The sequence below is a fragment of the Chlorocebus sabaeus genome, chromosome 2, assembly GCF_047675955.1.
Source record: "Chlorocebus sabaeus isolate Y175 chromosome 2, mChlSab1.0.hap1, whole genome shotgun sequence".
NCBI lineage: Eukaryota > Metazoa > Chordata > Mammalia > Primates > Cercopithecidae > Chlorocebus > Chlorocebus sabaeus.
Window position 1 is genome coordinate 93,022,614 of NC_132905.1, and position 23,724 is coordinate 93,046,337.

The 23,724-nt window shown below is 48.5% G+C and overlaps 1 long non-coding RNA gene across 2 annotated transcripts; it reads right to left on the reverse strand.

Annotated features, from left to right (window-relative positions):
* Nucleotides 1-7,332: 7,332 nt before the first annotated feature.
* LOC103218868 (uncharacterized) lies at nucleotides 7,333-21,986 on the reverse strand. Of its 2 annotated transcripts, XR_491746.3 has the most exons (4): nucleotides 19,491-21,986; nucleotides 12,780-12,902; nucleotides 11,581-11,821; nucleotides 7,333-9,044 (listed from the first exon to the last, which is right to left on the reverse strand). It is a non-coding gene; the product is annotated as an uncharacterized lncRNA (long non-coding RNA). The 2 variants fall into 2 exon arrangements; XR_491745.3 differs by lacking the exon at nucleotides 19,491-21,986 and having other exon boundaries at nucleotides 12,780-17,937.
* Nucleotides 21,987-23,724: the final 1,738 nt, after the last annotated feature.

Genomic DNA, 23,724 nt, shown 5'->3' on the forward strand with positions numbered 1-23,724 from the left:
CACCATTTACTACCACTTTTCAACCATCAGGATACCTAGTGGGTTTCTTTTTTTCCATTCCTTTCTTTAAAAAAAAAAAAAAAAAAAAACTTGTATTTTAGGTTCGGGGGTACCTGTGGAGGTCTGTTACATAAATAAACTGGTGTGTCATGGGCGTTTGTTGTATAGATTATTTCATCACCCAGATATTAAGCCCAGTACCCAAGAGTTATCTTTTCTGCTCCTGCTTCCTCCCATCCTCCACCCTCAAGTAGACCCCAGTGCCTGTTGTTTCCTTCTGTGTTCATGAGTTCTTATCAGTTACCTCCCACTTATAAGTGAGAACACGTGGTACTTGGTTTTCTGTTCCTGTGTCAGTTTGCTAAGGATAATAGCCTCTAGCTCCATCCATGTTCCCACAAAGGACATGATCTCATCCTTTTATATAGCTGCATAGTATTGCATGTGTATATGTACCACATTTTCTTTATCCAGTCTGTCATTAATGGGCATTTAGGTTGATTCCATGTGTTTGCTATTGTGAACAGTGCTGCAGTGAACATTTGTGTGCATGTGTCTTTAAGGTAGAATGATTTATATTCCTCTGGGTCTATACCCAGTAATGGGATTGCTGGGTCCAATGTTTTTAGCTCTTTGAGGAATCACCATATTGCTTTTTACAATGGTTGAACTAATTTATACTCTCACCAAAAGAGTATAGGAGTTCCCTTTTCTCTGCAACCTTGCCAGCATCTATTATCAATTTTTTTTACTTTTTAGTCATATCCTTTCTGACTGGTGTGAAATGGGATCTCATTGTGGTTTGGATTTGCATTTCTCTAGTGATCCCTGATGTTGAGCTTTTTTTCATATGCTTATTGGCTGCATGTATGTCTTCTTTTGAGAAGTGTCTGTTCGTGTCCTTTGCCCACTTTTTAATGGGGTTGTTTTTCTTCTGTATATTTGTTTAAATTCCTTATAGGTGCTGGATATTAGACCTTTGTCAGATGCATAGTTCACAAATATTTTCTCATTCTGTAGGTTGTCTGTTTACTCTGTTGATAGTTTCTTTTGCTGTGCAGAGGCTCTTAGTTTTAATTAGATCCCACTTATCAACTTTTGCTTTTGTTGCGATTGCTTTTGGTGTCTTTGTCATAAAATCTTTGCCCACTGCTACGTACAGGATAGGATACCAAATATTTTTTAAAAAGAGAGAAAAGAAGAAGCGCTGTCAAGGATTTGGAAACATCAGAACACTCATGCATTGCTGGTAGGAATGTACAGCGGTACGGTGTCTGTGGCATAGTAATTCCTTGAAAAATTAAACATGGAATTACTACATCATACAGCAATTCCACTTCTGGATATCTACATTAGAAAACTGAAAACAAAGACTTGAACAGATATTTGCACAACAATGTTCATTATTCACAATAGCCAAAAGGTAGAAACCACCCAAATGTCCATCAGTAGATGAACAAAATGTGATACATGCATGGAATGAAATATTATTCAGCCTTAAAAAGAAACGAAGTTCTGACTCATGCTGCAACACAGATGAACCTTGAGGATATTATGCTGAATGAAATAAGCCAGACACAAAAGGACAAATACTGTATAATTCCATTTGTATGAGTTACTGAGAATAATCAAATCATAGAGACGGAAAATGGAACCGTGGTTACCAGGAGATGAGAGGAGGAGGGAGGGCGGGAGTCGGTGTGTCGTGGGTAGAGTTTCAGTTCTGCAGGATTAAAAGAAAGTCCTGGAGATGGATAATGGTGGTAGCTATGCAGTAGTATGAATGTCTTTAGTGCCGCTGAATTGTACACTCAAAAAGGGCTAAAATGGTAAATTTTATGTTAGATATTTTACCATGATTTTTTTTAAGTTCACTTAAAAAAAAAAATCAGGAGCCAGCACCCCTTTTTGCACCAAGTCTTCCCATCAGAGCAGGGATAGGCCAGGGAGGCTGCCTGTGTCGAGTCACAGGGGACAGTGGTTTCAGGTGGGGATGGGCCTGGGAGGCAGGGGCAGCCTCATTCCCTCCTGTCCTCTCTCTCGCCCGGGATGACATGCAGGTAAGTGGTGGAACCAGCATCCAACCCAGAGACCCTCGTCCTTATCCACCTTCTGCTGTTTCCGCCCACAACCCAGTCTCCCCTACTGTGCTGAGGTCCGTCTGCTCAGGCCCTGGCAGATCAGGCACCACCATACCTTCCTCTCTGTTCATGGGTTCATGCTCAAATGCCCTTGGTTCTCTCGTGCTGGAAAAAGAACATCTGAGAAAGATATCAATGGTTGACAGTAGGAAAATCAGAGGTATCTTTGCAAATTAGAAAATAAAGTGAAAGACCTGATAGGTGATACACTTTCTACAGAAACTCAGCTTCGTTTCCCTATTCTCGTCCCATCATTGTTACCTTCCTGGCCCAGCTCACCCTTGGCACCAGGCGGCACCGCCTAGGAGTGAAACTGTCCCTTACTTCGACAAGCGGGGGGAGACGTGCAATCCACAGAGCCCCCAGTTTATTTGGCCTCCCTGTAGGTTTCTGCTGTAGCGTGACTGAGGTTTACAAGAAGACCCTCATTCTCCATCTTATAAGGTTCTTCTTGGAATATTCCAGACAGGAATGGAGCTGACGAGATGCTTGGAAGGGTGCGGGGCTTCATGAAGCCACCTGTCCATGTCCCCACCCTGAAGCAGGGTCGCAGTGGATGAGCGCCCGCTTTTAGGGACACTGGAGGTGGGAAGTCCATCGTTACTCCTGTGTTGACATCACACGCTAGAAGGGAGTCCTGTTTCCTCGCCCTGAATCCCTGACACTACAAGGACGCTATTTCCTCGAATTCTTGGGAAGTAGGGGAACTCCTGGCCACCAGCCTTTGTTTAACAGCCCTTCCTGTTGTCAAGCAGTGATGCCCCCACCACCCCCTGGCTCTGCTGCAAAGCAGGTGATTTAACTTTGAGTCATCTGGGTGACTTCTCAGAAGCCGTAGAGGCTCACCATGACCTGTCACAATGGGAAGACAGCTGAGTGTGAGACGCATGGAGGCCCAGCCTTGACCACCACTGGGGAGGACAAGCTCAGGAGAAGGAAGAGGGTGACTGGGAGGGAGGAAAACGCAACAGGACAGTGGCTCTGCAACTTGAGCGCCACAAAATCCCCTGGGGCTTGTGAGAACACAGATGTCGGGGCCCCTCCCCAGCATTTCTGATTCAGGAGGGCCGGGCAGGGCCTGAGAATCTGCATTTCCAATGAGTCCAGGGTAGCGCTGAGCCTGCTGATCTGCGATTGGATAAAGATGCCCCGTGATGGTCGTTTCTGGAAGGGACCCACCCACCCTCCACTGCCTCAGGACCAGCCTTGGTGCCCACCCTCCTCCATCCCCACCTTCGTGCCCCCAGCAGGGCTGAGTCCTCCCCACACCCACCAGCCACCCCATCTCTGCCGCTGCTGTGCTGTGCTCCTCGGACAGTCCTGGGTATTTCCCTGTCCCGCTCTGCATCTCTGAAAGCTGCCTGGGCCTACACCCTTGGCAGGGGCCCTGACCTCCGTGACTTCCAGTTACCTGCTCCTTATAAAGCCCCCACCTGCAATCTGACTGCCAGACTCAGGGACCCTCTTACCTGCCTGTGATGTCTTTTCCTACCCAGACTGACCTCCCATCTGCGAAACCCTCCCATCCTTGGATGCCCAGCTTCACATCCTCCAAGGACTCTCCTCTTTAAGACTTTCCAACTCCCAAGCATTAAAAGCACCTCTTTCTTCCCTGGTGCCCACACAGCAGTCACTGTTTCTCAGCCATGACTTCCTACGAGTAACACTGAAAACACAGATAGATTCCTGTCTCTACCAAAAACCTTTAAAAATTAAGAATTAGCTGGGTGTGGTGGCGTGTGCTTATAGTCCTGGCTACTCTGGATGCTACAGCAGGGGGATCACTTGAGCCCAGGAGTTCAAGGTTGCAGAGATGGTGCCACTGCAGATTGAAACCCTGTCACTAAAAAAAAAAAAAAAAAAAACACAAAATAAAATAAAAATAGGTAGATGATTGACCGATATGAAGGTATGACATAGCGATGTATGTCATACTTTTGCAAACTCATCCCCTATACAACACTGCCCCCCTCTCCAACCCAGATCTGGAGTACACCCCCAGGCAGGAGTGCCAATAAACTCCGAATCACTCATCTATGTTGTATCATAGTAATTGTTTATACATATATAAACATAAATTTATACTTATTGTTACTATTTGTGTGTACATGTTTATGGTAGGCAGAATAATATCCTCCCCGCCCCCAGCAAAATATGGCAAAACAGGGCCATCTCCTAATCCCTGGAACCCATGAGTATGTTACTTTCCATGGCAAAAGGGACTTTGCAGGTGTGATCAAGGTTGAGATGAGAAAAATTCTTCTGGACTATCCAGGTGAGCCCAATCTCATCACACGAGCCCTTAAAGTGGGGATCTTTTCCCCGATGTGGGCACGGAGAGGTGTAAGCACAGAAGGGTCAGAGACAGAGAAGGGGCCACCAGCCCGGGGCCGGAAGAAGCCGGAAAGCACAGGAGAACAGAATTTCCAGAAAGGAGAGCAGCGCCGCCACCTTCATGTTAGACCCAGGAGACCTGGGTCAGGTAGCTGGCCACCAGGAGTGTAATATAGTAAGTGTAATATAGTAAGTTTGCATTGTTTTAAGCCACCGTGTTTGTGATCAGTTGTTAGAGCAGCAGCAGACCTAATACAGCGTGTGCGTGTGTATGTATCTGCATACACACGTGTGCGCACCTGTATCCCTGCTACGTCAGAGTTCTTGAAGACAAGATGTGTGCTCAGTTCACCTTTGTATCCCTTATGGAACCCAAAAGGAACCATCACGGTGAGGACATGTTAGTGTAATTCCACCCATATATTAGTAATTCTTAAATGACACACAATGTACATTGACCGGGGCTGACATTCATTTCTAAGCCAGGAAAGATGGTCATGAGGTGCAAAGAGGAAACCTGTTGCCCTGGAGGTTGCCAAAATCTCTCACCTCAGAAGACGCTTTCTGGGAGATGTCATGGCCCAAATCAAGCCATAAGGAACTGTATCTCTGACCTGTAAGTATTTCCTTTGACAATGAAGACCTAGACTCATACTGTTGCCAGATAGAACCCTGGAGCCACCGTGCATCCTTCCAGAGCCTCCACCTCCCACTGATTCATCCCAGAGACAGAGCAGCAGCTACAAGGAGCCAAGTCACAGCATAGGGCATCAGAAGACCCCAGGCCGGACCCTGCCTTCCAGCCCCTCACCCCTCTCCTTGCTGAATCTGGAAGCCAGCTAAGTCCAGGCAGGTGGTTGGAGGGATAGAGGAGGCCCAGGGAGGTTCTGGGCGCCAGATGCAGGAGAGGAGACCAAAGGCTGGGAGAAGAGGGTGTTTCCAGGAAGGAGACGCCCTGCTGGGAAACCCTGACCCCGGCCAGAGGCCAGGATGCCAGCTCTCTGCTAAGCCTAACAAACCTGGTCACAGACACAGCATCGAAGTCCCAGTCCCAACCAGCTGGGCCAGGTGTGTGATGACATCACGGCTCTAATGACCCCGGCAGGTGACCGAAATCAACCTCTGGTCTGGGATAAAGAGTCACTGACATGATAAACACCGAAAGCCAAGCAGATAAGATGAAATGGGCGGGTGGCTTCCCTGAAAGAGTTACTGAAGGGTTGTCCGAGCCTTTGACAACCTTCGTCTGATGAACAGTTATTGGTTGCATGGTTGGTATGAGCCAGGTGTGGACGAAGGTAAGCAACACATTCCCTATCTAGGAGGAGGCAGAATAACTGAGATTTCTCGGGAATAAAATCTGACCCAGCTTCTAGTACCTGCTCAACAATCTTAGCTCTTTTATTTACATTTATTCAGTCTCAGATTTGCTCCCCACTTCCTGTTCCCATCCCTCAGCTTTTTCTTTTAGTGCAAGCATCTAGTCCTTCCCTTGATACCAGTGCAAATAGCCAAGACCCTTCCATTCATGCAAGATCCCATCTTCTTCCACTGCTAAAGAACTCTTGACTTAGTACACCATAAAAGACTTAAATTGTTTTCAGTTTATCTACATGAGGCCCAGCACGCTAAAATTTCCAAAGGATATGGAGTTGCTTTGTGACCTTTTGCAACTTCCTTTCTTTGCAAACCAATACAGAAAAAGGTGACCATCCTTCAAGCAGCCAGTGAGGTGGCTGATAAATACCCAAGTTCTAAGAAGGAGAATTTCCAAGGGAAGAGGTAACTTCTGCACCTCCTCACAAGAGTACAGCGTGCATGGGATCCTAATTTCTCAACCTGGGCCTTCCATTTCTAAGTCATTCTAATGGCAGATATTATGAAAATATTCTCACTCCCCCACATCGTTCAGAATCTTCTTGTCATCAGATAATGTCTCATAGAGGAAGGAGTCATTTTCTGGGAGCTCTAACCACAAGAAACATCTGGAGCCTTCTTAGAAGCCAGGGTTAAAGGTCAGGGTGACTGGAACATTTGGGATGGTCACATCATTCCTCTCCTAGCTTTACGTCAGGGAAACAGGTGGTACCACGCTGTGATTCAGGGCGGCGTGTGACATCAGCCTGCATGCTGTGGGGGCGAGAGTGTGCCCTTATGAAAAACAAGCCCTCGAGAGATGAGAACCAATCTTTGGAGACACCAGCATCAAATGCCAGGAGCTTGGCCGTTGGCTATAGGAATTTCCCAAACAGCAACGTCTGTTACTAAGGAAACGACAATATCACTGCAATCCTCTAGCAGCTACTGTTTTACAGCACTGACCGGGGAGACAATGGTCTTGCACCTGCTCACTCACTTGGTCCTCCCAGCAGCCTTGCCAGGGATATGTGTGTGACATCCTCAGCACACCCTAGGATGTGATACTGTGTGAATCAGCCCATTCCTCAGATGAGGAGACTGAGGCAGCTGGGAAGTGTGTCCTGCTTGGGTCACATAGTGAGTGAGGGGCAGAGCTGTGACGACGAAGTTCTCTCACTCCAGCCCCCCCTGTAGAGCCCTGTCCGCGGCATTGAGGCCAAGCTTCACACCCGCTGGGTTGCTGCTTCTCAGAGGGTTTCATTCGGTTTCCTCGGCTCTGCAGCCCCAGCCTCCTCCACTTCCTCCCTCGCCTTTCTCTCTCCAGCACATGCGCACAAAGAGGAAAAGGACCACCGCAGCAAGCCAAGCTGTCTGTCCAGAATGGACCGTGGGCCGACACCAGGCCTTCTCTTGAACCCCTTCCCCACAGAGCCTTGCCAGCAGCCACAGAGCCTTGAGCAGGAAGCAGTGAGGAGGGAGACAGCGGAGTGGTGGGGCGGGGGGCGGGAGGGTAGGGGGAGCACCGAGGCTGGGGCCACCACCCTGCCAGAAGCTGGAAGGCACTTGCTTTTATGCTTTCAGAGGCAGGTCCCTGGAAGAAGGTCTCCCCAGCTGTATGCATTTCCTAGGGCTACCATAAAAACAACCACAAAGGTGTTAATTCTTTTGTTCTTAAAACAACAGAAATTTATCGTCTCATAATTCTGGAGGGCAGAAGTCTGGCAACAAGAAGGTGGAAGGGCCACGCTCCCCTGAAGGCTCAGGGAGGAACCTTCCCTGCCTGTCCCAGCCACCATTCCCTGGCCATGGCTACACCGCCCCCGTCTCTGCCTCCAGCTTCACGCAGCCTTCTTCCTGTGTCTCCCCTTCCTAGAAGGAGAGCAGGCACTGGATTTGGGGCCACTCTAATTCACTATGACCTTATCTTGACTTAACATCTGCAAAGACCCTGCTTCTAAATAAAGTCACATTCTGAGGTTCTGGTTAGACATGAATTTGGGGGAATATTATTCAATCCACTTAGCAATGTCCTGTACCTCCTCTGCTAGGCCTCTCCTGAAAACAAGCAGGTGGAGACACCACCCAGAGGAGCATCAGGACAGCGTCTGGCATCTCCAGCCTTCCTGGTGACAGGCAGACTCAGGAAGGTGGGGCTTGGGTCCCAGCTCCCCACTTCCTGCCCCCATCTCTCAGCTCTTTATTTTAGTGCAAGCGTCTAGTCCTTTTGTTGATACCAATGCAAATAGCCAAGACCCTTTCATTCATGTAAGACCCCATCTTCTTCCACCACTAAGAACTCTTGGCTTAGTAGAACATAAATGACTTAAATTGTTTTCAGTGTATTTACATGAGGCCTGGCACTCTAAAATTTCCAAAGGATACAGATTAGGGGATGGGATGGGGGGATGAAAGGACATCAAGTTTGACTCCATCCATACTTGGGGAAGAACTGCAAAGTTTCCTGGGGTCTACATAGGCCGGAAAAGACATGTTCCCAAAGTTACACAGCCCTCGTTCCTCAGATATTCAGTCTTGCACAGAATGTCAGGCAACCAGTTTTCCAACTTCAGGTTTCTAAGTCGATTTCCTCTCAAGTTCTATGCGTCTGTATATCGGAAAGCCCTGCGGCTGGGGTCGGAAGTCCTGGCTGGGCTTCAGGACTTTATCACATTGGGTGAGTCCATGGGTCCTCAGTCAGAGATTCCATGGTAACATAGAGAGAGATGAGGGCAGAAACGTGGCTCAGTGTGGCAACCCCATGACCACCGATGGGGACCACCACAGTGAGAGTGCTTCCCAAGCTCCACGAGCCACCCAACCCTTCCTGGTCATGAGTGATCAGAACGCCCCAAGTGACTATTGAGATGCACTCAGTGGATCAGAAAGGCAAGTGGGTGAGAGCAGATCACAGCCCTCCAAGAGCAAGGTTCTCTAGGAAGGAATGATCCAGAAAACAGAGTGGGTGTCAGATGACTTGGGAGAAACACTGTTCCGTGTAGTTGAGGAGATTCAAGATTTAAACTTGAAGAGCTGAGTCAAGTATGAAATGGGGCTTCTGTTTTTCCACTGGGTTTATTCAAACAGTGGGTCCCTGCTTCTTCCAGCCCTTTCTGTGGTCGAAAGACATCATCGGCCATGTACTTTCTGTTTCCTCTGTCCTGCTGGCCCCCAGCCTCCAGGGAATCCTTCTGCCCTCCAGCGAGATGACACCTGATGAAAAAAAAGAATATCGAGTCAGTGCAAGCAGTGTGCATCTCCACGGCACAGCTAGCTTCCCCAGGGGACTGCTCAACCCACTTTGTACTTGAAACATTTCTTTTTTTAACCTAAACTAAATTTAGGAACTAGCCAACAGAATAGAATAACAGGAAAACTCACGCCAAAGCCCTGGCACCTCCCACCCTGTCCCGCCCAGCTTCCAGCTTCCTCTTTCCGCAGCCAAGAACCCTGACAGCCTGACCCTGCCAGCAGAAGGTCCTGTATTTCCCAGCAGCTGATGGCAAAGATTCAGAGCCTCACACTGAATCTTCTTCCAGCAAAGCAACAGGGTCCAGAGAGCCGTGCACAGCCCACGGCCCCTCACAGAGGGGGATCCCAGGCAGAAAAGGACTCAAAATCCAAATCTGGCCACTCACAATCCCCTTCCTGCATTTACTTCCTCGTTACCCTTACAGGTACAGAGAGAACAGGAACGTTTCTGTTTTAGAATAATGTTTCTTAGGTTGTATTCCACATGGTGTGAACTTTCTAGAAAAATGTTTCCATGTTATATTTCCATTCAGTTGACAATATAAATTTTAAAAATTATTCTACTTTCATAAATTCACAGTTGAAAGACAGTTTTGTAGAATAAGACTAACACAGTGTTTTACAAATGAGAGAGATTCCATTGTTTTTTCCCCTTTAAATGGGATCTAAGCATTACTCAAATTTGGAAGAGAGAAAAAAAGCAGCGTTAGAATACAATCGGTAATCCAGTAGTCCTCAAGGTGTGCTCTCAGGGCCAGCAGCGTCAGCATCACCTGGGAGCTTGTTAGAAATGCAAACTCCTGGGCCTCACCCAGATCTTCTGAATCAGAACTCTGAAATCCATGTTTTAACACGCCCTCCAGGGAATTCCGACACAAACTAAACCTGAGAACCGCTGTTGCAATCTAATGAATATTCAAATTGTTATGCTAGAACCTGGAATTCTAGCATCTCTTACCACATATTTTTAATTGAACCCAGGGCGTTTCTGCACATATTTTCACCTGCCACCTATTTCACTTTGTAATGGGTTCCTTTGGCCAATTATATGATGCCTCAGATCCCAAGAGAGATTTCAGCACGACTCCTGGGGCTGCTGTGTGATGGAGTAACTATTATTCACAGGGTGTGCATCATCCACTGAGCAGGTACCAGACACCAGGCACTGCACAAATTCATTTAATCCTCCCAACAACTGATAAGATTTAAAATAACAAACTAAAAACAACAACAACAACAACAACAAACACTCCATTAACTTCATTTCACAGATGATAAAACTGAGGCCTAGAGAAGTTAAGCAACTTGCCCAAGGTCACACAGTTGATTGGGACAGAGTTAGAGCTGGAGCTCACGTTGCCTGGTCCCCATACTCACAAGATGTTGACCCCGCAGGAAAGAAAAATTATCTGGGACACTTTCTAGAACAGGATAGACACCTAAACCTCAAGGGACTTCAGAGGCAATGAAGTCCACTCCCCCATTTCACAGATGGACATACTAAGACCCAGGGGTCTTACAGGGAAATGGTACAGGGTCCTCCAGCTGGCTGCCGCCGAACCAGGACAACCCTGAGGTCTACCATATTGTACTTTTCACTTAGAAAAGCCACAGGCCCTGAGTGACAGATGGAGAGGACAGGGCTTAGGTCACATGTCCACAAGCACTTGGCTCTGCTTCAAAAGCTCTCACGGTTCCCAAAAAGCAAGAACTAGAGGCCTAGGCCGGGCGCGGTGGCTCACGCCTGTAATCCCAGCACTTTGGGAGGCCGAGGCGGGCGGATCACAAGGTTAGGAGATCGAGACCATGGTGAAACCCCGTCTCTACTAAAAATAGAAAAAATTAGCCGGGCGCAGTGGCGGGCGCCTGTAGTCCCAGCTCCTCGGGAGGCTGAGGCAGGAGAATGGCGTGAACCCGGGAGGCGGAGCTTGCAGTGAGCCGAGATTGCACCACTGCACTCCAACCTGGGCGACAGAGCGAGACTCCGTCTCAAAAAAAAAAAAAAAAAAAAAAGAACTAGAGGCCTGACCTGATGTGAACGAAAGAATCTTTGAATTCTAATGGACAATGGGTCACATAATTCTCTTCTCTGGAGGAGCATCTTTAACAGGAATAACTCCAGTGCTAATAGATCAGCTTTTTCTAAGGAAGTCACGACTTTTCCCGCCTTGTCACCTCAGAGAGGATTTCTGCTCTAAGCTGTTTGAGCCTGTTTCCGGTTCCTTCGAGGCAGAGAAGCCAAACTGTGCTGGTGGAAGCCTGTCTCTTTTTTTCTTTTTCTTCCTCTGCCACCCTGTGGCTTTTGTTTTCAGGTGCTCTCGGCCCCCCGACCCTGTTCCCGTCTGTGTGTCTTCTGCTTTTACAAAGGGTGAGTTTCCACTGTTTCTTCTGTGATGCTCAAACGCGATTAGTGTCCACCCCCTCCCTGTGTACGGAACTGGTGCTCGAGCCCTAACCATTTCCACAGCCTTGACTATTTTTCCCTAACAAAATATACCTTTGAATAAATGGCCTTATTGTGCCACCACCTTGGCCTCTTGAGTGACAGTTTCTTCTCGTGTGATTACAGTGTAGCTTTCATTGGAGATTTGTTTTTCCTAAAACAGCCTCTGGGGTAAAACCCCTCTGGTTCTGCCATGGGGTCATCGGTAGCAATATGCCTGCCTTGTGTCCACTTCCGCACAAGACATGGGGCCACCAGCCATCGTCCCAGCCCTCCAAGAGGCCTTTTAAACTCCCTGGGAAGACAAGACATGTTCACCCAGCACTGAATTCAGGACCATAATGCATCATTCAGTCACTTCAGTAATCCCCATCTTGGGGGAGCCACAGACCAGGGGTGAGAAAGCACCAAATTACGACAAGGTGTCTAGGAAGGAACTCAGGTGTCCAACAAGCATTGTCTGAAATCTGAACAAATCTGATTGACTGTTTTGCAATACATATGTAGGTGCTATTAAGACTAGCAAACCCCAATTGCCTTAAAAGGGTCAACAATTTATTTATAACACCTACTTGACAATAGTTATTTTCTCTAACAAATACCAACCTATCCCTTGAATCTTTAAGAAGTGTTGACATTACAAAGGACCCTCATTCCAAAACACTGGGAACCCATGATCCAAGCAGTCTGTGTCCTGGGAGGCGAAGGTGTGGGGGTCACCTCAGCAGGACCTGGGGAAAAGCTCTTTGGGGGGAGGAGCTTCTCGCCTGCTTTTGTGCAGGCAGTGGAGTGGCAGTGGGACAGGTAAGTGGGCGGTAAGTGGGCAGGGCCCACATTCCCCAAAAGGGAAGAGACTGCGGAGGTGTGGGGGAAGAAACGGTCTGACCTCAGCTTTCGTTCTGTCCTCCCTGCACTTTCTTACTAGCAGCTGGAGGTCAGAAAAGGGTGTTTGTTCAGGGCCGCCTGCGTGGGCAACCGCTGAACCTCTCTGAACACAGCTTCCTCTTCACAGCCTCCAGCACCTGGCTCACTCCCCTCCTGGCCAGCCAAGAGTCAGCTGGAAATACAGCCCCCAGAGCCAAGGCTGACGCCGGCCCAAGGCACTGGCTGTGTGTTCCGCCTCAGCCCTGCCAGGCCAGCGCCTCCACGAACGAAAAGAGACTTGCTCCGTGGAGCCTGCGTGTGTTTTGAGGTGGGAGGCAGGGATTCGGAGAGGAAGCTGGATCACCTAACATGCCGACAGACAGACGTACCTTTGCACAAACAACGCCAACATGCCGGCAGGATTCAAGTCATTCTTGTTGCTGTGAAAACATGTTGATTCTATAAATAAAACAGTGCATCCCCACTGCTGATAAGGAAAGCTTGCCCCACGCCTGTAAAATAAGAATATTCTTTTGAATTAGTCAGACCAAGAGGCTGGCTGTCAGGGCTCCTGAGAGGCCCTACTGGGATCAGAAGCCATCCTAGCCAGCTTCTGTGTCCTCATTCCCGATGCAGCCTCTTCCTGGGGGACGGCTGAGAAAACCCAGCCCGGATCAGGCACTGGCTTCTGTTGGCTCCCTGACCTTGCAGCCAGGACCACTTTCCTGAGTGTTAAGGCTCAGTGGTACCAGCAGCTTTACCTCCAACAGCCAGAGCCCGCTCCCAGTTTCAATCCTTGCTCCCCATGGCTTCCAGGATGGACCCAAGCTCCGGAGAGATGTGCAAAGCCCTCCCAGCTCTGGTCTGCTGGCCTCCCAGGCCGTGACCACACACACCCTCTCCCTCTCTCCCGCCATCCCCGGGCCTCCCTCCAGCTCCCTAGTCAGGCTTCCCTAGGAGCCTGGCCACTTCATCTGTGCTGCGGCTGTTCCACAAGTTGCTGCCCCCCGTGCTCCTGGTCAATGCACCCTCAGCCTTTGCATTCCATGTTCATTCACCACTTGGGCACTCCACAACTCTTTGTGGCCCTGCCCTGGGGTGGGTGCTGGGGGGTACTGAAGAAGACAGAGACTCTGGGATCTCATGAGGCTTATGATCTCCTCTACTAGAGAGAAGCTGAACAGTTACGCAAGTTGCTATTTAGCGACATCTGGTATCAGCGCTACCTCGGAAAAGAAGGCTGAAGGCAGGGAGAGGATGCCAGCCTGGGGCGCTGAGGAAGGGGTGGTGTGTGGCCCACGGGAAAGTATGAGGGGTTGTCCTTCTGGAACAGGAAGTAGAATGCTCTGAAGGACATGTCACAGGTTCTTCAAGTTCACGCTGGCAGCCGCTGGAGAATGGACGGGAAGGAGCCAAGGATGGCACCAGGAAGCCACCAGGGCAGTGTTTGCTGCTGTCCGGGTGGGAGATGGTGATGGATGCCCTGTCCTGAGGGAAGCTGTGGAGGCTTAGCCAAGTGCACAGAACAACTCTGTGCTGAGGGAGAGGAAGGGGGTGTATCCTTCAGGATTCCCCAGGAAACTTAACTATAGGGGACATAGATAGATAGAGATGCATTACAAGGAATTGGCTTGTGTGATTATGGAGGCAAAGAAGTTCCAAGATCTGCAGTCAGCAAGCTGGAGACCCAGGAGAGCTGAAGGTACAGTCCCATCTGAGTCCAAAGGCCTGAGAACCAGGAGAGCCCGGAGTGTAGGTTCTAGTCCAAAAGCTGCAGGCTCAAGACCCAGGAAGAGCTGGGGTTTGAGTCCTAGCCCGAAGGCAGGAAAAAGCCCACGTGCTAGCTGGAAGGCTGGCAGGCAGGAGGAGTTCTCTCTTACCTGGGGGAGGGCCAGCCATGTTCTACTCAGCTCAGGACCCTCAGCTGATTGCATGACGCCCCCCACACTGGGGAGGACAATCTACTTTGCTCACTCATCAACTTAAATGATAAACTCGTCCAAAAACAGCCTCACAGAAATGCCCAGAATCATGTTAGGCCAAATATCTGGGCACCCCATGGCCCAGTCAAGTTGCCGCATAGAATTATTCACGGCAGGGTGTTATGGAGGTTCTGAGAAGCACTGTGGGGAGGTGGGGGCAGGATGTGCAGACACACACACGGGTGTGGAGCTCAGACAAGAAGAACGAGCAGGGGTACAGCCAGGGCAGTACAGGCATATGGAGGTTTCCGGGGCCCCAGGAGGCCATGGAGGCCCTAAAGGAAACAGGCTGGAGTTCAAGGCACATCCAGGACAGAGCCCTGAGGACCCCCAAAGACCCCACTACTAGAAGTCTGAGCAGATCGGAAGGTGCTGGAGGTAAAAGCACCTGGGAAGAGGCTGGGGTGGGACTGGCCCATGTGGATCAGAGGGACCCTGTGCAGTGGGGCTCTGCGCCCAGCCCACCTGCTACTGACCCCTCATGCACCTGCCCATTCACCCCACAGTACAATTCTACGAGCGAGTGAGAAAATCCTCCTCTCCAGCTACCTGTCACCCTACCCCTGGCTTCCCTAGGCTCATTTAAGGAAAAGCAAACCAATTTGCTTTATAGAATATGCCTGTAAGGCAACGTGACAAACAGCTTACAGCAGCCACCAGCAGACTTCACTCATGCCATAAGTGGTGCCCTCTGCCACCCTCTTGTCCTCAGAAGCCCTGAGCTCGCCACACAGGGCACCTCAAGATGGGAGGGGAGCGCCTGCCTATTCCACTGGCAAAGTTAGATGAGTAAGACACCTGCTGCAACCTCACCCCTCACACACACACTTATACCCATGCTCACACTCACACACTCATGCTCACACACTCATGCTCACACTCACGCCTGCACACTCATTCATACACACTCTCAAGCACTCACTCTGGTGTCCACACACTCAGACCAATACTCACCGACACACATATGCACTCACATGCACACACACACACTCATACATGAACACCCGCACACTCACTGCCACCCATATACTCATGCTCACATACACTCACACATACACAATCACACTCACTTTCCCAATACACACATACACATTCTCATTCATTCATGTACCACATGCACACACACATACTCAAACGCTCACACATTCACACACACACCACATGCACACATGCGCACTCTCACACACATTCACACACACCACATGTACACACACATGCACACCCTCAAATGCTCACACACATCACATGCACACACGTGCACACTCACACATGCACACACTCACACGTGCACACTCTCAAATGCTCACACACATTCACACACATGTGCACACACACATGCACACACTCACATGTGCACACTCTCAAATGCTAACACACATTCACACACCCCACATGCACACACAATCCTCACACATCCCCGCGTTTCCGGCCACACCTGCCATTCCACACCCATCCCCTGTGGCCTGAGAGCCTGTCTGCAGGAGAAGGGGCTTCCCCCAGTGCACAGGGAGGGACGGAGGCTCAGAAGGCCAAGCCATCAGCAGACCATTCAGGGGACCCCTTCTGAAGCAGCGGCTCATCATAGAAGTGGCAGCGAAGCGTGGGATAAGTGGAGTGAGGAGGTGAGGCAGACACTAAAGAGAGGCTGTAAAGGGAGACACGTTTCATAGGAGGCTCTGCTGCCTCAGGGAAACACAGCAGAAGGCAGGACCAGGGTGCAGCCTGTATTAGTCCATTTTCATGCTGCTGATAAAGACATGCCCAAGACTGGGTAATTTGTAAAGAAAACAGGTTTAACGGACTCACAGTTCCACGTGGCTGGGGAGGCCTCACAATCATGGCAGAAGGCAAGTCACATCTTTCACGGCGGCAGGCAAGAAAGAATGAGAACCAAGTGAAAGGGGTTCCCCCCGGCCTTTTTTTTTTTTTGAGACGGAGTCTCACTCTGTCGCCCAGGCTGGAGTGCAGTGGCGCGATCTCAGCTCACTGCAAACTCCACCTCCTGGGTTCACACCATTCTCCTGCCTCGGCCACCCGAGTAGCTGGGACTACAGGTGCCTGCCACCAAACCAGCTAAATTTTTTTTGTGTGTGTGTATTTTTTTTTTTTTTTTGTAGAGACAGGGTTTCACCGTGTTAGCCAGGATGGTCTCAATCTCCTGACCTTGTGATTCACCCGCCTCGGCCTCCCAAAGTACTGGGATTATAGGCGTGAGCCACCGCACCCAGCCTGGTTTCCCCTTATAAAACCATCAGATCTCATGAGACTTATTCACTACCACGAAGACAGTATGGGGGACACTGTGCCCATAATTCAGTTATCTCCCACTGGGTCCCTCCCACAACACACGGGAATTATGGGAGCTACAATTCAAGGTGAGATTTGGGGGAGAACACAGCCAAACCACATCACAGCCCTCCACTGTCAAGTTCCTGGCACTGTCCAGACGTGGGAATCCAGGCAGGATGCTCTGCCTGGACCCCTCTCATGAAGACAAGGAGGGAACACACAGCAGGCAAATCCCAGGGACAAGCCAGGTTGTGACTTCGTGCCCCTAGTGAAAGAAGGAGCCGTTCACTTCATTCATTGTGAGGCGGTCTATGTGCAAAAATCACGTGAGCACCATGACTGGCAGTATTTTAAGACTTCTATAAATATTCAAAACGGAAAATAATAATCAGATTAGATTATTTTAGATTTGGACTTACTGAATTTATTTCTCTAGCATGATCATTTCACATATTTTTTAAACTTTTCATATTGAGAGAAGTACGAGCCAATTATCTTTTTCAGGTAATCACACTACTGGTGTCACGTCTCAGCAGCTGGGGACTGGGACCCTGGATTCAAAGCATCCATCTGAACACGATGTCACCCATGCACCCTGAGAGAGACAGCTTCAAGCAGTGGAGGTGTGTGACCTGTAGGCCCCCAGTAGGCCACCAGGCATGTTTTCCAAGAAAACCAAAACTTCTGACGGGATTACTAACATTGGGAGATTTCCGTTTCTTGGATGCCAGTGGAGGGACTGTACCAGCCTTAAAAGAAATCACGTGAACCTCCACTAATCAGCAAACAAAGGGGAAATGAAGGTTCTGCCCACTTTTGTGGTTTTTGCTTTTCTGGAAAGTTTACTGTGTGCATCCTTCTGTCATTACATAACACGGTATTAATAAGCAGTTGACTCAGAACTCCAGAGGACTTCTGAGCTAGTAAAGTCCACTACATGTTACTAAAGTCTATTCTTCCTCCCAGAATAAAATCTTCCATCTTCTCTGAGTTAGGCCTTCTTCATCAGAACCATTTCTTTTCTTACTCAGCACTCTGAGGTTTTCTACTTGTCATCCAACCGTAGTATCCACTGGTAAATTACACAGATTCACAACCCAGCCACTTCTTTTGTTTCCTCCTAACATCTGGAATAAGCTACTTCCTGCACCAGAGACTCTGTCTGTCATGCCTTTACTGGATCTTATTTTGGGGGGCTGACCAGTTGCCTAAACCCACATGCACCCTCTCACCTGGGTTCTCAAGAACTTCTATTTTGGACATCCACCAAAAAAAAAAAAAATCTTGTTAAGATGAATATCTTACCTGCTGGCAGAAACCTGTCATGTTCATCAAAACTTTAAGGTAACCAGGGTTCCTGGAATCTAAATCTTCCTACACAAAATAGCAGAATAGCTGATCAAATAAGAGTCAGACAAGTAAGGTTCAGCTTTGGAATCAATAAATGGGGCTGGACCCAGTTATTCACCTACATTCAAACAGCAAATAGGCCCGGCGCAGCGGCTCACACCTGTTATCCCAGTACTTTCGGAGGTGCAGACAGGCAGAATCATGAGGTCAGAAGTTCGAGACCAGCCTGACCAACATGGTGAAACCCTGTCTCTACTAAAAATACAAAAATTAGCCAGGCGAAGTGGTGCGCCCCTGTAATCCCAGCTACTCAGGAGGCTGAGGCAGGCAAATCACTTGAACCCGGGAGGCAGAGGTTGCAGTGAGCCGAGATCGCACCATTGTACTCTAGCCTGGGCAACAGAACAAGACTCTGTCAAGGTTCTCCCATTTCTGATGAGGGTTTGTCTCTTTTTAAAATTTCATGGACCTAAAAAGTGAATTGATCACAAGAGATTGTATCCAATGAAAGCACCTCTCCCAGGAATGTTAAGGGGAGAAATAAATTTGAATGTAGATCTGTGGGTTCCCGGGGAAGGAAGTGCTCAGTAAGTGTAGTACAAGGCAGCATGACACTAACATGAGGCTGGAGGTGACACTGTAACCACCGGCTGACTGCAGTATCAACATCCAAACAAAGACAGCAGCAGATTAAAGAGGACATGCATGGCCTGCCCTCAAGCTCATTCATAGCCCTCCAAATCAACTCTTTGTGCAGCTTCTTGACTTTTCACAGTCTGCTGACTTCAAGGTGTTTTTCCTGGCCTTCTTCTAATGCCTCCTCCCCAATCCCAGGTAAAATTATTGAGGGGGGCGGTACTCATTCAATATATATGTAAGTTATTTGAGAAAGTTTATTAAGGCACAGTGGCTCACGCCTGTAATTCCAGCACTTTGGGAGGCTGAGGTGGGTGGATCACAAGGTCAGGAGTTCAAGACCAGCCTGGCCAAGATGGTAAAACCCCATTCTACTAGAAGTACAAAAATTAGCAGGGCACGGTAGTGAGCGCCTGTAATTCCAGCTACTCGGCAAGCTGAGCAGAGAATTGCTTCAACCTGGGAGGCGGAGGTTGCAGTGAGCCGAGATAGTGCCACTGCATTCCAGGCTGGGCGACCGAGTGAGACTCCATCTCAAAAAAAAAAGAAATGCTATCCACAAAGTTGGATAAGTACAAAACTATCGTCCCAGGAAATAAAGCCAATGATTAGGGCAGGGGTTGGCGAGTGTTTTCTGTAAGAGCCAGATAGTAAATATTTTCAGCTTTTACTGGCCCATTTGGTCTTTGTTGCAACTGCTCAACTCTGCCATCAAAATGCAGGCAACAGCCATGGATAATATGTAGTGAATGGGCATGAGCATTGTCTTAGTTCATTTTCTGTTGCTTAAAACAGAATGCCTAAAACTGGGTCATTTATAAGGAAAAGGAATTTATTTCTTACAGTTATGGAGGCTGAGAAGTCTCAGGTCAAGAGGCCACATCTGGTGAAGATCCTCTTGCTGGCGGGGACCCTCTGCAGAGTCCTGTGGTGGTGCAGGACAACCCGTGGTGAGAGGGCTCAGGTCTCCCTTCCTCTTCTTACAAAGCCGCCAGTTTCCCTGCCATGATAACCCACCAATCCATTAACGCATTAATCCATTAACCCATGAATAGATTAATCCATTCATGAGGGCAGATTTCCCATACCCCAATCACCTGTTAAAGGCCCTATCTCTCAATATAGTGACGCTGGGAACTAAGTTTCAACATGAGTTTTGGAGGGGATATTCAAACCACAGAAGTGTGTTCTAATGAAACCACGTTTATGGATACTAAAATTTAAACGTATCATTTTCATGTTCCACAAAATTTGTTCTTCTTTTGATGTTTTCCCACACTATTAAAATATAATACTATGACTAGCTTGTGAGCCATATGAAAAGAGGCAGCAAGCTAGATTCGGGCCGTGGGCTGCAGTTCGCTGGCATCTGGTCTAGGGCCACTCTCTCAGTAACAAAAACTTCATGCATTCACCTCTAATAATATGCATGTGTATGTGACAACACTCAAACAGTGAGCAGGATGAGACTGAAAAACGTATCAGTTGACGCTCCAGAATTTTCTTGCTGAAATCCTTCAGTGCATCATCTTATAAAGACCTGGGAATGCACGCTGAGGCACCTGACCTAGAAAATGAGATGAGAAACTCCTGTAGGATTTGAGTTTTCTGTTAGCCCACTGTCTCCAGAGATGATGATAATAATAATAATAATAATAATAACAACTAAGGTGCATTCAACATCTCAATCTGAGATGTTCTGGTAAAATGAAGGCATGTCCGCATGTATTCACAAATACACCTAGAGGTGAGAAATAGAAAAGATCTCAGTAGTTCAAATCTGACTAGCGTTGTGCTTGTATCACTCAGCTCAAAATCTGCAGAAGCACTTGGACCAGTTAAAACTGTGCAATGGAGTCAAAAGTTCAAGTATTTTATCTCGATCGAGACGGAGGATGTGGGATGCCCTCCATCCTCCCTTCCCTTTTTTCCTGGAGGTTTGAAACCATCCCAATTTATTTTTTTCCAAAGTCTGACAATAACTCAGTGGGTCCTCCTAGCCTTGGAATGAGCCATTCCTAGATGCCATGGAAATTGTCTATGGGGGATGCCTCCCTGGCTATCTTCTGCAGCCTACATCTGGACCAGTCAACAATCTGAACCCTCAGCTTCCTGGATGTAACTCTTTCCCCAGACTAGCTGAGAACTAGGGGTTGACACAAGAATGCACTAAATAATTCTTCCCCCACTAACCTGTACCTCCACAATGAAGAGTGTTAGGGGCCAGGCGCAGTGGCTCACACCTGTAATCCCAGCACTTTGGGAGGCAGAGACAGGTGGCTCACTTGAGCCCAGGAGTATGACCACTGCAGTCTATCCCTTTACCTTTTACATAACTGTACTCACCGATCAGGAAAACAGACCTTGGTCAGACAGAAGCGATGGTCATAATCTCTCTGCAGATGGACTTTTAACTATATTTCTTCAAATTGCAACAAACATACAGACAATTCATCAGCCATACAGACTCTATGCCACCTCCTTCTCCCATTTTAGGGTATTGAGAGCCCAGATTAATCACGGCTGGGTGGGGCAACTCACACCTGCAATCCCAGCACTTTGGGAGGCCCAGGTGGGTGGATTGTTTGAGTTTAGGAGTTTGAGACCAGCCTGGGCAACATGGCAAGACCCTGTCTCTACAAAAAATACAAAAATTAGCCACGCATGGCGGTGTGCTCCTGCGGTTCCAGCTACTCAGGAGGCTGAGACAGGAGGATTGCTTGAGCCCAGGAGGTCGAGGCTGCAGTGAGCTGTGATCACACCACTGCACTCCAGCCTGGGTTACAGAGTGAAACCCTGTCTCAAAGGAAAAAAAAGGTCATATGTGAAAACTTCTGGGGAGTCCAAAGACAAACACCATAGCTCATGGGCCATTAAGACAATCTGTGCAAACACTCAATGAACCAATATGGAGATAGAAATCCTGGTGAATCATATATGTATTCCAGAAGATTAAAATCAGGAAGGCAAAAGAAAATGGAGAGCTGGTACTTGGCACCCATGAAAGACCCAGTCTCCCTGCCCTGCCAGTCGGCATTTCTCCTTCCGGCCCTCAGGATCAGCCCAGCATCAGCGATTATCCCGGCCCATTGAGGGCTGGATGCTGCTGGCTGATTTTTGTCTCTCCAGTCAGGAGCCAACAACACAGGCCTCCTGAACCTCCAGCACCCTGGCTCACGCCGGACAATGACACAGATCAACTCCCAAATAAATTCCTCTCTGTTGTCCTGCAACGTGCTAATTGCCCCTAATGAGCACATTATAACAATTAAGGATGACTACGCAAAACCTTTGACTGAGGTAGCAATCCTTCACCCACGAATTGCAAGGCCTTTCCTAAATCTTTTTTTTTTTTTTTTTTTTTTTTTTTTTTTTGAGACGGAGTCTCACTCTGTCGCCCAGGCTGGAGTGCAGTGGCCTGATCTCAGCTCACTGCAAGCTCCGCCTCCCGGGTTCACACCATTCTCCTGCCTCAGCCTCCCGAGTAGCTGGGACTACAGGTGCCACCACCTCGCCCGGCTAGTTTTTTGTATTTTTTAGTAGAGACGGGGTTTCACCGTGTTAGCCAGGATGGTCTCGATCTCCTGACCTCGTGATCCCCCCGTCTCGGCCTCCCAAAGTGCTGGGATTACAGGCTTGAGCCACCGCGCCCGGCCTCCTAAATCTTAATTAAAGAGCACACCAGCCATCTGAGCGAAGGCAGAGTTCTCCCACTTTCGAGATGGGGAAAACTGAGGCTCAGGGTGGCAGGTTTCTTATTCTATTCCATAAGGCACACGTGTACATTTTAATTGGTTTAAATTAAATGCTATACATCATCTAGAAGGAGTTTGTTAAATACATTGCTTAGCCGTTCCAAAGAATGATAGGTGGTTGTAAAAATTCATGTTTCGAAGACATGGGAAAATGCTTGTTATGGAATTTTAAGGGAAATTAAGAAAGATATGTGCTGTATCTGTAGGACGGTCTCAGTCGAGTGTGAAAACACGCGTGCTGGTGTGTGTGTGCGTATCAAGACTAGACCATAATGTTAACAAGGGTTTGCAGTTTCTTGTGTGATTCAAGATGATTTTTCATGTTTTCTATACTCTTCTGTCATTTCCAGATTTCCTACAACAATCATTTAATCTTTCATAAGAAAAAAAGATACATGTTTTAAAGATTTTTAAAGGTATTTTAATTTTTCTTAAAAAAGACATTTTAAAAGACTTTCCTATTCTGTTTTACATCAGGCTCCTTGGTCCTCCCTTATTAACTCTCTAAATGCATGCAGGACGTTCGCTCGGCAGCCCTCTTCTCCTGGGCCACCTGTGCTGGGGTTTGTGGTGAACTGACAAGCATGTCATTGGGGTGGGACTCCTGCTTCAGGGGACGCCTCCCTGGAATTCACTCAGAGCGGTTCGGAATATCCACCAAAGTCTGGGGATGCAACGTGGGGCCAGGTCTCCATCCAGAAGGGCTCAGGAGCCCCCGCGGCCCCCGCTTAGAGTCCATGGAGTGACCTTTGTGGCCACGCCTTTCCAGGAAACGGACGTGTGTGCTGGGCGCCTCCTTCTCAGCCCACCCAGCTGTCTGGTGGACAGGGAGAGGAGAAAAGGCAGCCCCAACATCAAAGACATAGCAACTGCCTGGTGACATCCTCCCCAGCCAGCCGGAGGTGTCAGCTCGAGGCCGGACTCTGTTTCCTGCTGCGAGGGCAGCTGCTTCCCTCTTCAACTCAGAGGTGAAAGGTTCGCACCATCCTGCAAACGCCACCCTCCAGCCTTTGACTCCCACACCCTAAACAAAACAGCAACCACATCGTGAGCTCAAACTGAAACCCCCGAAGGATGGGCAATGCGGAGGGACCTTTGCCCACCAACAACATTTTCCCACTACACCCCAAAAGGAAAGAGCCGTCCTCCCTGAAACGCTTCCGATCTGAGCCCGGATGCTCAGGCCTCTTGGCTGTTTTCGGGTGCAGGGGCAGGGACCCTGGGAGGCTCCACATTGCTCAATGCCTCTGAGCACAGGCTGACTCTCTTCACAGCAATCTGGGGAATTTGGGCTGTTCTGGGGTGGAGCTGGGGACAACGGT